Raw genomic sequence first — 14,529 nt, forward strand, 5'->3', positions numbered from 1 at the left:
GGGGCGGGGTTTGGTGGTAGCGGGGGTATATATTGTAGCGTCCCGAAAGAGTTAGTGATGCAAGGGGTTCTGGGTATTTGTTCGGTTGTGTTTATGTTGTGTTACGGTGCGGATGTTCTCCCAAAAAGTGTTTGTCATTCTTGTTTGCTGTGGTTTCACTGTGTGGCGTATATTTGTAACAGTGTTAAAGTATTTTATACGGCCACCCTCAGTGTGACCTGTATGGCTTTTGACCAAGTATGCCTTGCATACACTTGTGTGTGTGTATGAGCCGCATATATTATGTGAGTGGGTCGGCACGCTCTTTGTATGGAGGAAAAGCGGACGTGGCGACATGTAGAGAACGCCAAAGGCAGTGCTTTTACGGCCCGCCCCCAATATTATTGTCCAGGTGGAAATCGGGAGAAATTCGGGAGGGGCACTGAACTTCGGGAGTCTCCCGGGAAAATCGGGAGGGTTGACGAGTATGAGTATTAGTGGTGAATGCGGTGTTACAGCGGCGGGCCAGCTCTAATGTTAATTTGATATTGCCTCAAGGGCCAAATGAAATTACACGGCGGGCCAAATTTGGCCCACGGGCCAGAGTTTGACACCCATGGTGTAAGGCAACTAATGCATGCAGGCGTACCTCCACTTGCGTGAATAAGGGGAAAACAATTCCTAATAGAATAATGAAAAAGAGAAATTGTCAGTGACAGGGTCAAACTTTTGCCGTCCATCACAAACTTGGTATTATTTTAGCAATGTTAACAATCATACACAAACAGTTAATGTGATGTGAAAAACCCTGAAACGCTAAAATAGCAAATGTTGAATATCAGGGATTGGCGATTGGCCTAAAACCTATATTGCGACATACCGTATATTGCATTATCCCCAATAATGATGTATAGGATATATTATTTTCTATGTGAGTGATAATAGAACCATTTCAAAACAGGTTGCAAAGGCTCCTAGTTGGACTGCTGATGTATGTGGTAACAATATATGGGCGGCTTGGCATGGTTGGTAGAGAGACCATGCAAGCAACTTCAGAGTTCCAGTTCCGAATCCCAGCCTCCGCCATCCTCGTCACTACGGTTGTGTCCTTGAGCAGGGTACCTTCCCTACCCGCCCACACTGGTTTAAATGTACCGGTAACTTAGATAATGGGTTTCACAATGCATAGCGCTTTAAGTCTGGGGCGGCATGGCGTAGTGCATGGGTGTCAAACTCTGGCCCGCGGGCCAAACTTGGCCCGCCGTTTAATTTCATTTGGCCCTTGAGGCAATATCAAATTAACATTAGAGCTGGCCCGCCGGTAACACCACATTCACCACTAATACTCTTACTTGCCAACCCTCCCGATTTTCCCAAGAGACTCCCGAAGTTTAGTGCCCTTCCCAAAAATCTCCCTGGGCAACCATTCTCCCGATTTCCACCTGGACAACAATATTGGGAGCGTTCCTCAAAGGCACTGCCTTTGGCGTCCTCTACAACATGACGTCACGTCCTCATTTCCTCCATATAAACAGCGTGCTGGCCAAGTCACATAAAATATGCTGCTTTCACAAACACATACTTGGTCAACAGCCATACAGGTCACACTGAGGGTGGCCGTATAAAAAACTTTAACATTGTTACAAATATGCGCCACACTGTGAACCCACACCAAACAAGAATGACAAAACTCCCACACCGTAACACAACATAAACACAACAGAACAAATACCCAGGATCCCTTGCAGCACTAACTCTTCCGGAACGCTACAATATACACCCCCCGCTGCTACCAAACTCCGCCCACCTCATTTTTATTTTATTTTTGAATTTATTAGCCTGTGGAAAAAGTTAATGTTGATATTTACCTCAGAAGGCTGCAAATAGAAAAGAGGTATTAATTTTTTAAATTAGATTTTATTTAATATACCACTGATGTTTTTTGAAAGTTGATTTTGCATTATTACGTTATATAAGCTCTGCTTTTTCCATGGGAGGAAGCCCAAATACCCGGAGGGAACCCGCGCAATCCCGGTGAGGACATGCAAACTCCACACAAAAAGATCCCGAGCCCGGGATTGAACCCAGGATTACTCGGGACCTTCGTATTGTGAGGCAGATGCACTAACCCCTGTACCACCGTGCTGTCCTATTTAAGCCTTGCTTGTTCAATATTCATTGCAAAATTTGTTTGGGTCCCTATTAAAAGGTTAATTTGTTCAACTTTGGCCCGCGGCTTTTGTTCAGTTTTAAATTTTGGCCCACTCTGTATTTGAGTTTGAGACCCCTGGCGTAGTGGGTAGAGTGGCCGTGCCAGAAACCTGAGGGTTGCAGGTTCGCTTCCCACCTATTGTTGTCCAAATCGCTGCCGTTGTGTCCTTGGGCAGGACACTTCACCTTTGCCCCCGTTGCCGCTCACACTGGTGAATGAATGATGAATGAATGATTGGTGGTGGTCGGAGGGGCCGTAGGCGCAAACTGGCAGCCACGCTTCCGTCAGTCTACCCCAGGGCAGCTGTGGCTACAGATGTAGCTTACCACCACCAGGTGTGAATGAATGATGGGTTCCCACTTCTCTGTGAGCGCTTTGAGTATCTAACAATAGAAAAGCGCGATATAAATCTAATCCATTATTATTATTATTATCATTAAGTCACTGGTGAAGAGCGCTATATAAATATAAATATATTGTGCCACTTCCGATAATATTTTGTCAAAACTATTATTAATCCATCTTTGCTGCATTTGGGGCAGAAGGCGGGGTATACCCTGGACTATGAACTCAGGACCTTCGTATTGTGAGGCATATGCACTTACCCCTGTACCACCATGCTGCCGGAATGCAGCTGAGATAGGCTCCAACACACCCGCAACCCCGAAAGCGACAAGCAGGAGAAAATGGATGGATGGATAGATTATTGATCTATTGCTAATTTACTATTTATATATTGTTACTTTTTTGTAAGAACAAGGTTCTGTCTACACTTCTCTTTAAATGTCATACTGCACTTATTCTTCTGTTGTTTGGATATTTTACAAAAGTTCTGGAAGATTCTACACATTTGGCTATCGATCTAAGGCCCTGTTTACACTAAGCCGGATAAGGTTATCCAGGTTAAACCTTATGTGTGTCCACACACAACATTGCCACCGTTTAAGACCCCCGCCCCCCTCCGTTTACCGGCGCAACGCGACCTACTACGCATGTGCGGAGAACAAAAACAAAATCCACCTGAGTGTCCATCTGCTCCAAGCTCTCCAGTACATGACTTTACTTCACTGTGAAGTTGTTGTTTAAAAGAGCTATGTTGTAAATATTTTGCTGTGCATTTTACATTCGTTTGCTGTGTTTTGTGGGCAAGTTTTTAAATTAAAATGTATCTCCTTTGAACAATTTCCACTGTTGTGGTATTTCAATTAACTAGAATCCAGTGTGCTGTGTGCCCTATTGTAGTAAATCACACCTGAGCCATCATAAATTAATGAAATCTTTTATCGACATGAGAAAGTAGACAATGCGACAAAAAACAACAATTATTGTAGGAATCTAAAAAAACAAATGTATATACAACCATTAGGGCTGTGAATCTTTGGGTGTCCCACAATTCGATTCAATATCGATTCTTGGGGTCACGATTCGATAATATATCGATTTTGTCGATTCGATTCGATTCTCGATTCAAAATCGATATTTTTCCGATTCAAAACGATTCTGTTTTCATTCAATACATAGGATTTCAGCAGGATCTACCCCAGTCTGCTGACATGCTAGCAGAGTAGTAGATTTGAAAAAAAAAAGCTTTTCTAATTGTAAAGGACAATGTTTTATCAACTGATTGCAATAATGTAAATTTGTTTTAACTATTAAACGAACCAAAAATATGACTTATTTTATCTTTGTGAAAATAATGGACACAGTGTGTTGTCAAGCTTATGAGATGAGATGCAAGTGTAAGCCACTGTGACATTTTATTTTTATTTTCATAAATGTCTAATGATAATGTCAATGAGGGATTTGTAATCACTGCTATGCTGAAATTATAACTAATATTGAGACTGTGTTGATAATATTCATTTTGTTTCACTACTTTTGGTTTGTTCTGTGTCGTGTTTGTGTCTCCTCTCAATTGCTTGGTTTATTGCAGTTCTGAGTGTTGCTGGGTCAGGTTTGGTTTTGGAATTGGATTGCATTGTTATGGTATTGCTGTGTAGTGGTTTGTTGGATTGATAAAAAAAAAATCTATTTTTTTAAAAATGAGAATCGATTCTGAATCGCACAACGTAAACGATTCGATTCGTATTCGAATCGATTTTTTCCCACACCCCTAATAACCATTGTTGTGGGTTGACTCCGGCGTTAGGGTATTCTTTCGTGAGATATGGCGTCAGGGGATAAGCTGGGTCACCCAAAATAAAAACAGGGACCGGATCTTCATCTTCCAGCAGTTGTTGGGGACACGAGGGAATGGTTCCATCTTTCAGCTACGCGTTAATGGCGGAGTTAGCAAAGATGTGGGCATCACGCATGCTGCCTGGCCATTTCACAGTCACATCCATGAAGCCATATTTATAGTCACACACTGCCTGTATCACATCCACGGAAAAAAGGGACCGAGCTTTTCGGTAAATAGAATCACAGCTGCCAAAGTTCTCTTGCAGTCTGAGAAGTGTTGTATCCGAAATCGCTGCAATCACGTGTTTCCTTCACTTAAGGTATTCATGTGTGATTTCCACAAGCTTTGTACATGTAGAAGAAGGAAAAACACGGGCATGTCTGGATGACTAGCCTCCATCTTTTTAGCTTTGGTTGTTATGAAGCTGGCTGTGGCGCATTCTTTCTGGCGTTACTTCTTCTCCGAACTCACTTTGTAAACCATCAATGAGTCCATACAGAGTGCCGGAGATTAAAGAATTACACAGCTGAGTTACCCGTGTAAAAATCTGTCCGAGGGGGGCGACCTTAGACGATGGTTTAGTGAGGCTGAAACCATCGGCTATATAAATTTTTGTTTAAAGGGTTAAACGACTTAGTGTAGACATGGCCTAATACCATACATACATGGGCAGTATTGGTCATACAAATGCTGATACTGATAGTTTAAATTTCCAAGATCATTGAAGGACACACAGTTTGATCACAATTATAATCTGACAAAGATATAGGATGGCTGTATAACAACATCTATTTAATATTTAAATTATTTCCTATTATTCACACTGATTTAAATGATTTGTTTTTCCCTTTAAGACCTTCTGGCTCCAGGGACTTACTTACTGAATGTGTAAAAAAAAAATAATAATACAAATGACCAAAGACTTTTTGATATTGAAAAATATTGATTCAACCACTATATTATTAACTGTATACTAACACTATATTTTGTATCATTGCTGATAATATATGTATCGATCCACCCAGACATGTAACTTAGCGGTAAGCATATCCCCGCATGGTGTGTAGAGTAGCATGTTTAGCTATTCCTCGGCCTCCAGCGTTGATACATGTAAGAAATGCAATTTAGACGAGTATTACCGACTTAAAAGTGGCTTTGCACTGTGGAGGGATATTAGCCGCTAGCTCTATAGTAAGAATGCTACATTGCATTGGTGACGGATTTGTTTGTGTGTTGCTATCAAATCTAGAATGTATCATCATCACGATACAATACAGTAGTATTAAAGCTCTGTCGTCGGCCAAATGTATAACATTTATATCATATATTGTGCAAAACTATAGAACACAGGGCTTCCGGTGGCAGAGGGGTTAGTGCGTCTGACTCACAATACGAAGGTCCTGAGTAGTCCTGGGTTCAATCCCGGGGTCGGGATCTTTCTGTGTGGAGTTTGCATGTCCTCCCCGTGAATGCGTGGGTTCCCTCCGGGTGCTCCGGCTTCCTCCCACTTCCAAAGACATGCACCTGGGGATAGGTTGATTGGCAACATTAAATTGGCCCTAGTGTGTGAATGTGAGTGTGAATGTTGTCTGTCTATCTGTTTTGGCCCTGCTATGAGTTGGTGACTTGTCCAGGGTGTACACCGCCTTCCGCCCGATTGTAGCTGAGATAGGCACCAGCGCCCACCGCAACCCCAAAGGGAATAAGCGGAAAAAAATGGATGGATGGATATAGAACAGTATAGTCACACTGGAGTAATAGTGACTAGTACGCTTGACTTATGCTTGTTTAAACACTCTGTTGTTTTTGAACTTCAGAAATGTACTATAACAGAGAAAAATATTACATTCAAAATTTTACATGACATCCCGAAGGGTTTGACTTTTGGGGTTACACGTTGTGCTCTCTGTCTTGCTTGCTCTTTTCATGCCCCCCAAAGTACCTGAAGATTCAAAATATCAAGCTCAGCAGGAAAGGAAGTGACAGTGACAATCGTGACGTATGTTTGAGTAGTTTATCAATAATTGAGCGGCACTTGCTAATGCCAGAGTGTTTCCACACTCTGGGAAACCAGCATTCGTCCACCTCCTGCTGGCCGTGTGGCTCTGCCGCGAGTCAGTGCCTGGATCAGTGGAATGTGGGTCAGTCAACAGTACGGTGACACACAGGTGAGACAGATATGGGACAGGGGTAGAGAATGGCTGCTGATGAGTCATGCAGACAGGGTTAGCAGGGAAAGATCTGTGCGTGTGTGTGTGTGTGTTCGTGTGCGTGTGTGTGTGTGTGTGTGTGTGCATGCGTGTGTGTTTGACAAAAAAGATTTTGAGCTGTTGAAACAGGAAAAGGAGTATACATCTGTTTGTGACATCCACTGGGCCTAATAGCTAAATCTGCTGTTGTGGCCACTGATCATGCATGTTTAGTTCCTCACAGTTGTACACTACCTACATTTTTTACAATAATTTATTGTACGAACCACATATTTATTATTGTAAATATGTGGCGTAGAGCTGTATATTTATATAGATATCATTTAGAGTAGCCAGTGTATAGCTTAGACCAGTGGTTCTCAAAAGGGGGTACGCGTACCCCTGGGGGTACTTGAAGGTATGCCAAGGGGTACGAGAGATTTTTCAAAAATATTCTAAAAATAGCAACAATTCAAAAATCCTTTATAAATATATTCATTGAGTAATACTTCAACAACATATGATTGTAAGTTCATAAACTGTGAAAAGAAATGCAACAATGCAATATTCAGTGTTGACAGCTAGATTTTTTGTGGACATGTTCCATAAATATTGATGTTAAAGATTTCTTTTTTTGTGAAGAAATGTTTAGAATTAAGTTCATAAATCCAGATGGATCTCTATTACAATCCCCAAAGAGGGCACTTTATGTTGATGATTACGTCTATGCGTAAAAATCTTTATTTATAATTGAATTACTTGTTTATTTTTCAACAACTTTTTAGTTATTTTTATATATTTTTTCACAAATAGTTCAAGAAAGACCACTACAAACGAGCAATATTTTGCACTGTTATACAATTTCTAAATTGTATACATTGGGACGGCGTGGCGCAGTGGTAGAGTGGCCGTGCGCAACCAGAGGGTCCCTGGTTCAATCCCCACCTAGTACCAACATCGTCACGTCCGTTGTGTCCTAAGCAATACATTTCACCCTTGCTCCTGATGGGTGCTGGTTAGCGCCTTGCACGGCAGCTCCCTCCATCAGTGTGTGAATGTATGGGTAAATGTGGAAGTAGTGTCACAGCGCTTTGAGTACCTTGAAGGTAGAGAAGCGCTATACGAGTACAACCTATTTATCAATAAATTAGAAACTGATGACACAGTGCTGTATTTCACTTCTTTATCTCTTTTCTTCAACCAAAAATGCTTTGCTCTGATTAGGGGGTACTTGAATTAAAAAAATGTTCACAAGGAGTACATCATGGAAAAAAAGTTGAGAACCACTGGCTTAGACCAGTGTTTTTCAACCACCGTGCCATGTCACACTAGTGTACCGTGAGATACATTCTGGTGTGCCGTGAGAGATTATCTAATTTCACCTATTTGGGTTAAAAATATTTTTTGCAAACCAGTAATTACAATCCACAAATGTGCCGTTGTTGAGTATCGGTGCTGTCTAGAGCTCGGCAGAGTAACCATGCAATAGTCTTCCATAGCAGTAGGTGACAGCCGGTAGCTAATTGCTTTGTAGATGTCGGAAACAGCGGGAGGCAGTGTGCTGGTAAAAAGGTATCTAATGCTTTAACCAACAATAAATAAAAGTTGAGTGCCCCTAAGAAAAGGCATTGAAGCTGAAACTAAAACTGAACTGGCTACAAAGTAAACACAAACAGATTGCTGGACGACAGCAAAGACTTACTGTGGAGCAAAGACGGCGTCCACAATGTACATCCGAACGTGACATGACAAAAAACAAAGAAGGACAAAACAACTGAAATAGTCTTGATTGCTAAAACAAAGTAGACACGGGAAATATCAAAGAAAGACATGAAACTGCTACAGGGAAGAAAAAAAAAGAGAAAAAGCCACCAAAATAGGAGCGCAAGACAAGAACTAAAATACTGCGCTCAGAAAAACAGCAAAAAACTCAAAATAAGTCATGACGTGATGTGACATGTTGTGACAGTACACCTACTTTGAGACAAGAGCTATATTGATGCATGGTTGGTTATGGTTTGAATTCATATTTAACATTTGCGACAATGTCTTTTTACTGTTAACTGAGTTTCGTTTTTTAATTATTTCTGCTGGTGGTGTGCCTCCGGATATTTTCAACGCAAAAAATGTGCCTTGGCTCAATAAAGGTTGAAAAATACTGGCTTGGACAGCAGTCTAGATTTACTGTTCTCCTTATATTACTCTACAAAGTTATTATTGTCAAAATAGCCAGGTGAGTAGACCTCACAGTAAACATGTCTTGGGCATGGAACTAATCAGAGCTGCACAGGTTATGGCTGGAATCTCCTTTCCTTTCACTTTGAAAGGGGATTCTTCTGTTCCAAAAAGTGTTTGATGAGCATTCCTCAACTTTATCAGTATTTATTGCTACCTTTCCTAACTTCTTTGGTAGCACGCTCAAGCGGAGCAAGAATTAGTCAGAAACTGCGGAAAAATGGAGAAAGAAGAGTAAAAATGAGAAACAATAAGGTAAGCCGCTAGTGTTCTATTTTGCGTCCTCTTCTCCTGATGTTTTTCTCAAGATTTTTGAGAAAATGCTGAAAGAGCATGAGGAAACACGAGGAAATGGCGATTTTTTTTGTTTTTTTTTTCTCATAATTTTAACCAGATCAGTTTTGAAGTAATCATGGACCAGGGCGACAAAAACGTGTAATTATGTGATCGATATTTTTAACTTTACATGCCTTTATCCACATTGTCTATGCGGGGAAATGGACTCCAATTCTGTGGATGACGTCATACCAAGAGGCGGCGCCGACATATCGAGTCTGGCGATACAAACGGAGCAATTAGTTAGAGTTACTTATCTACTAATTACTCAAAAACTACTTGGTGTTATCAGAAATGACTTCCAGATTTATTCTTAAGGGCAAAAATACATGAAGAGAAATTGTTAGTGAAAATGTGTTCATCTGGACGCTATGGGTCCCCCAAAAGCATTTAGAGCAACATTATTTGCCCAAATTATTGTACAGGAAAACAAGCGCTCAATTGGACTCAAGTCTTTAGGCATACTTTTCTACGCCTTCACCTTTACCTTCAGCTTCTTCTGTAAGGCACATGTCATCTTGTAAGTGGGATTTTGGTGGTCATCATACTGAAAACAGTCATGTGCCCCATTGGAAAAATGCTCTACTTCAGAATGTCGCAGTACATGTTGCAATTCATACCGTGACACAACCACCATCAGGCTAGAGTAGTTAATTCATAATTATCTGGGTACTCACTTGTGTTATAGGCTTTTTAAGACAGGAATTACTGTGCTGAGTCATGTTCAATAGATAGCAAATGCAATTGTGCTTTTGTTTTCGTTCCAAAAGGTCACATAAAACCCGAAATTTTGCGTATGGTGGAAATCTGGGGTCACACGTCACATACAGTTGTAATATAGGGACGTACGCTACATACTTTTGTGAAATACTGCAAATTTGAATTTAAAAACATTTAAATGCCTTTTAAGGAACTTTTATGTTGCGGTCCGCTGCTCGGATCTTCACAGATTGTTGTTTTGGTTCTATTTTCATATCACATTTCGGTATTTTGATCTCCTTATTTCCTGTTTAGTCTGTCACCATGGTTACATATTATTTCCACCTGCTACTCTCGGTTCTCGCACACCTGTTTCTTGTAACCACCTCCCTTATTTAAGCTCGCCCCTTTTCATTGTTCTGCCGCGGATTCTAATTTGCCTTTGTGCAATAAGTGACGACTGCTTTGTATGTATATTTTCGCTAGCTTACACGCTACGCCTAGCTCTCATGCTGATGATTTGTTTTCCCTTTTTTGTGCCTTCGTGCTAGCTAACATGCTAGCGCCATTTGTTTGCCTTTCGGCTTGCACCAGTGCCTTTTATTAATTTATTAAATCCTTTATTTCTTACCTTTTGCTGTGTTCTTGCCCGACCCATCCACGGAGGAACAAATCCGGTATAGCTATGCCACATAAGTCTCACATTTTAGGGACCACTCCCTGCGCTACATTATACATATGACACTCTTTACATTCGAAACCCAGTTATTGAACTTCTCAATGAAACAGAAAGATCATGTTAAGGACGTGAAGCCTTTAATAGGCATCGTTGCGTTTGCTGTACTTTGTGTAGCATAATTACATTGCTTATCTGTAATAGCATTATCAAATACTGTGAAATTTTTATAAGGTTTACTTCTTTGTGGGAGTATTATGCGAGTGAGTCTTTGTGCGTTGTCTCAGTGGGAGATGACTTTTAAAGCTGAACCACGGAGTTACACAGGACAACATTAGCACGTTAATCTGTGTCATCTTCCCGCGATGAAGCTTAAATATGTGACTAAACTGCAGCGCCCATTAAAATGGACTGTGGTTTTTACAGCATCTCGTCCATCTGCTTTAGCTATCACACTCATTTAAGCTCCTTATTCTGTTGTAGATAGCAAAAAAAAACATATTTCTGTGTTGTAGCAAACCAGCGCTGTATTAAGGCTGTATTAAGGCTGTATTACTCTTTGTTAAAAATTCTTTGAAGAAAAAAGAATTATGCGATGCCTTGGTTAGAGGGCGAGAAATGCTACACTGGATAGTGCTTAAGAATGGCTTTTACCCTTAATTGTTGTTTTATATCACACACTTTTTCCATTTATTGTTTAGTCGATCGCATGAGGAAAAACACTTCATAGTATTTATTGTTCGACAAAAAAACATTTATGCCGACCTTTGGAATACATTTAGGTTCACCCATCCATCCATTTCTTCCACTTCTCCCTCTTGTTTATTATACGGAAGGATATGAGTACTGACTGGGTACATTTACCAATCCTTACACTCAATTGGGAATGAGGATGGGTACTGAACTTGGTAATTTCGTTGGTACTGACAGAATTCCTTCAGCACTACCGAGTACCCATTCATGCCAAATAAAATAGTACCATATTTTCAAGCCTGTGTGCAGGAGACGTCAAGTCCGGTTACAGACTCGGTACCGAATAAAACACTTTGTGGAGAAACAAACACTCAGCTTCGACTTAGGCAAAGCAATTTTTCATTCCATCAAAGCAAAAATGTCTGATATAAATTGCTTGAAAGTAAATATACCAGCTCACTTTACATTTTTCTTATATATATATATATATATATATATATATATATATATATATATATCTGCGATGAAGGTGCGACTTGTCCAGGGTGTACCCTGCCTTCCGCCCGATTGTAGATGAGATAGGCACCATCACCCCCCGCAATCCCAAAGGGAATAAGCGGTAGGAAATGGATGGATGGATATATATATATATATATATATATATATATATATATATATATATATATATATATATGTTGGGGCTGCGAATCTTTGGGTGTCCCACAATTCGATTCAATGTCGATTCTTGGGGTCGCGATTCGATTATAAATCGATTTTTTCGATTCAACGCGATTTTCAATTCAAAAACGATATTTTTCCGATTTAAAATGATTCTGTATTCATTCAATATATAGGATTTCAGGAGGATCTACCCCAGTCTGCTGACATGCTAGCAGAGTAGTAGATTTAAAAAAAAAAGCTTTTATAATTGTAAAGGACAATGTTTTATCAACTGATTGCAATGATGTAAATTTGTTTTAACTAATAAACGAACCAAAAATATGACTTTATGAAAACATTGGACACAGTGTGTTGTCAAGCTTATGAGATGCGATGCAAGTGTAAGCCACTGTGACACTACTGTACTTTTTTTTTTTTTTTTATAAAATGCTAATGTTAATGTTAATGAGGGATTTTTAATCACTGCTGTGCTGAAATTATAACTAATATTGGTACTGTTGGTGATAATATACATTTTTGTTTCACTACTTTTGGTTTGTTCTGTGTCGTGTTTGTCTCCTCAATTGCTCTGTTTATTTTATTTCTGAGTGTTGCTGGGTCAGGTTTGGTTTTGGAATTGGATTGCATTGTAATGGTATTGCTGTGTATTGTTTGTTGGATTATTTGGGAAAAAAAAATTGTAATAAAAAAAAATCAATTAAAAAAAAAAGACAATCGATTCTGAATCGCACAACGTGAGAATCGCGATTCAAATTTGAATCGATTTTTTCCCACACCCCTTATATATATATATATATATATATATATATATATATATATATATATATATATATATATATATATATATATATATATATAACAAATTTGCTTCAGTTCAGGGGTGCCGAAGTAATTTTAGATCAGGGGCCACATGGTGAAAAATCTACTCCCAAGTGGGCCGGACTGTTAAAATCACAACACGATAACTTATAAATAAAGACAACTTCAGATAGTTTTTTTAGTTTAAAAATAGAACAAGCACATTCTAAAAATATACAAATCATAATGTTAATGTTTTTTTTTTTATACTTACATGTTGCGGTTAATAGTATTCTATCTTTAATTGTCGTTATTTATATTTTCTGAATAAATTAAGTGATAATGTTCATCAGTCAACTCATTGGGGTTAATTTTCATTGTATCAAGATAAAAATAATATCAAAATCAAATTACAGGATGCTATTTATGCAGTTTGCTCATTTTCCTCGACTGGTGCACTAACATCATGTGGTTTATTTTTTTTTACATATGTGGCGTCATCTACAAAGATACAAAGAATTGCTACTGCGACATCTAGTGGACACATTTCGAACAGCAGTTTCTTTCATTCAAAAATGTTGGCTCCTTTTTTCGGATAAAACCTGTTTGCGGGCCGTTCGTTTGACACCCCTGCTTTAGTTCCTTAATTGTGATTCCGTCTTTTCAATATGCATATACAGAAGAACTTTTTATGGAAAAAGTGGACAGAGAGAATATATTCACATGTTACTCTTCTTACAAGTTGATTGCCATGTAAGCATGCCGTGCATATTTGTAATTCTCTTTTGAAAGAGCCTTGGGGTTATTAAAACTTAAATCTAGTTTCACCGTGTTGTAGTCGAAACTACTTTTGATGCATTTTGACTTGGGTTTTCATTTTTGCCACGTGCTGGTAAAGACAGTCCAAATTGGAAAACAGGAGCGATCAGAACATACAGCAACAATAATGTCATTTAATTTCCCCTGTGAGCTGAATTTCAGTTGACGTTCACTCATTGCATATCATTAAGTCATACAGGACAAACAACTGTACTCTGTGGCTTGAGTACAGTAGGTTACAGTGCAGTGAAACATTAGTCCCACCATAACGAATCATACGGACAGTTCTAATTCTCCGCCACAGACATTCCGTGGTCCTCCTGTTGCAAATTATCTGAGCTTAGTATTACCACTCAGCGCCTGTAGCGCCGAGATAACTTAGCATGCTCTGCTGGCATGCTAATACATCCCCACACTGGGGGACAGAAATAAATTATTTTTTTTTTATGACTTTTCAGCAGCCAGAACATTTGAAGGAGGGGATGTAGAGCTGGGGAGGGGCAAATGGCTTTAGCGTAAATGATGGGCAGAAAGGAATGAATGGAAGCAGTGAGGAAGCTGTGAGAGTAGCTGAGCAGAAGGAATAAAACGCAAAAAGGATGAAAAGGACAAGATTAAGACAAGCTGAATGTTTTATAGTGCTCCTTATATCGGGCTCTCTTGAATTTATAGTGATTCTCTCACAGTGACTGGTAGAGTTGTCACTTCATATCAATGTGTGGTTATGGAACCAAAGTGCTTTACAACTTCCTTATTCTTCTGGCCAATACCAATTGCTGTGTAAATGCACATCGTTTATAATCAGCCAATAATTATTACAGAAAGTGATGTTTAATACATTTTCCTTTTTTGGGGTCAATTGATAGAGATAGCATGATTTCTTGCACATATGCTATGAACTGTAGCTGAGTCATACAGCAGAAGGACTGTAATGTGATTGCCACTTGTCAGTCTTTAGAAGGGTATGATGCTTTTCACCTTTCCGTACTTCTGTACTAGTGTTGTAACGGCACCAATAATTCGGTACCGG

The 14,529-nt window shown here is 39.5% G+C and overlaps 1 protein-coding gene across 6 annotated transcripts in view; it reads left to right on the forward strand.

Moving 5' to 3' along the window:
- LOC133562210 (uncharacterized) overlaps nucleotides 1-14,529 on the forward strand; it is a 243,489-nt gene that overhangs the window by 2,768 nt on the left and 226,192 nt on the right. The window contains exon 1 of one of the 6 annotated variants that reach the window (XR_009808855.1): nucleotides 6,429-6,541. The exons of the other annotated variants lie outside the window; for them this stretch is intronic. The gene's annotated coding sequence lies outside the window, so the exon portion shown is untranslated. Of the gene's footprint in view, nucleotides 1-6,428; nucleotides 6,542-14,529 lie in introns of those variants that run through there. 6 annotated transcript variants of the gene reach the window in all.

The sequence above is a fragment of the Nerophis ophidion genome, linkage group LG11 (genome assembly GCF_033978795.1).
Source record: "Nerophis ophidion isolate RoL-2023_Sa linkage group LG11, RoL_Noph_v1.0, whole genome shotgun sequence".
NCBI classification, from domain to species: domain Eukaryota; kingdom Metazoa; phylum Chordata; class Actinopteri; order Syngnathiformes; family Syngnathidae; genus Nerophis; species Nerophis ophidion.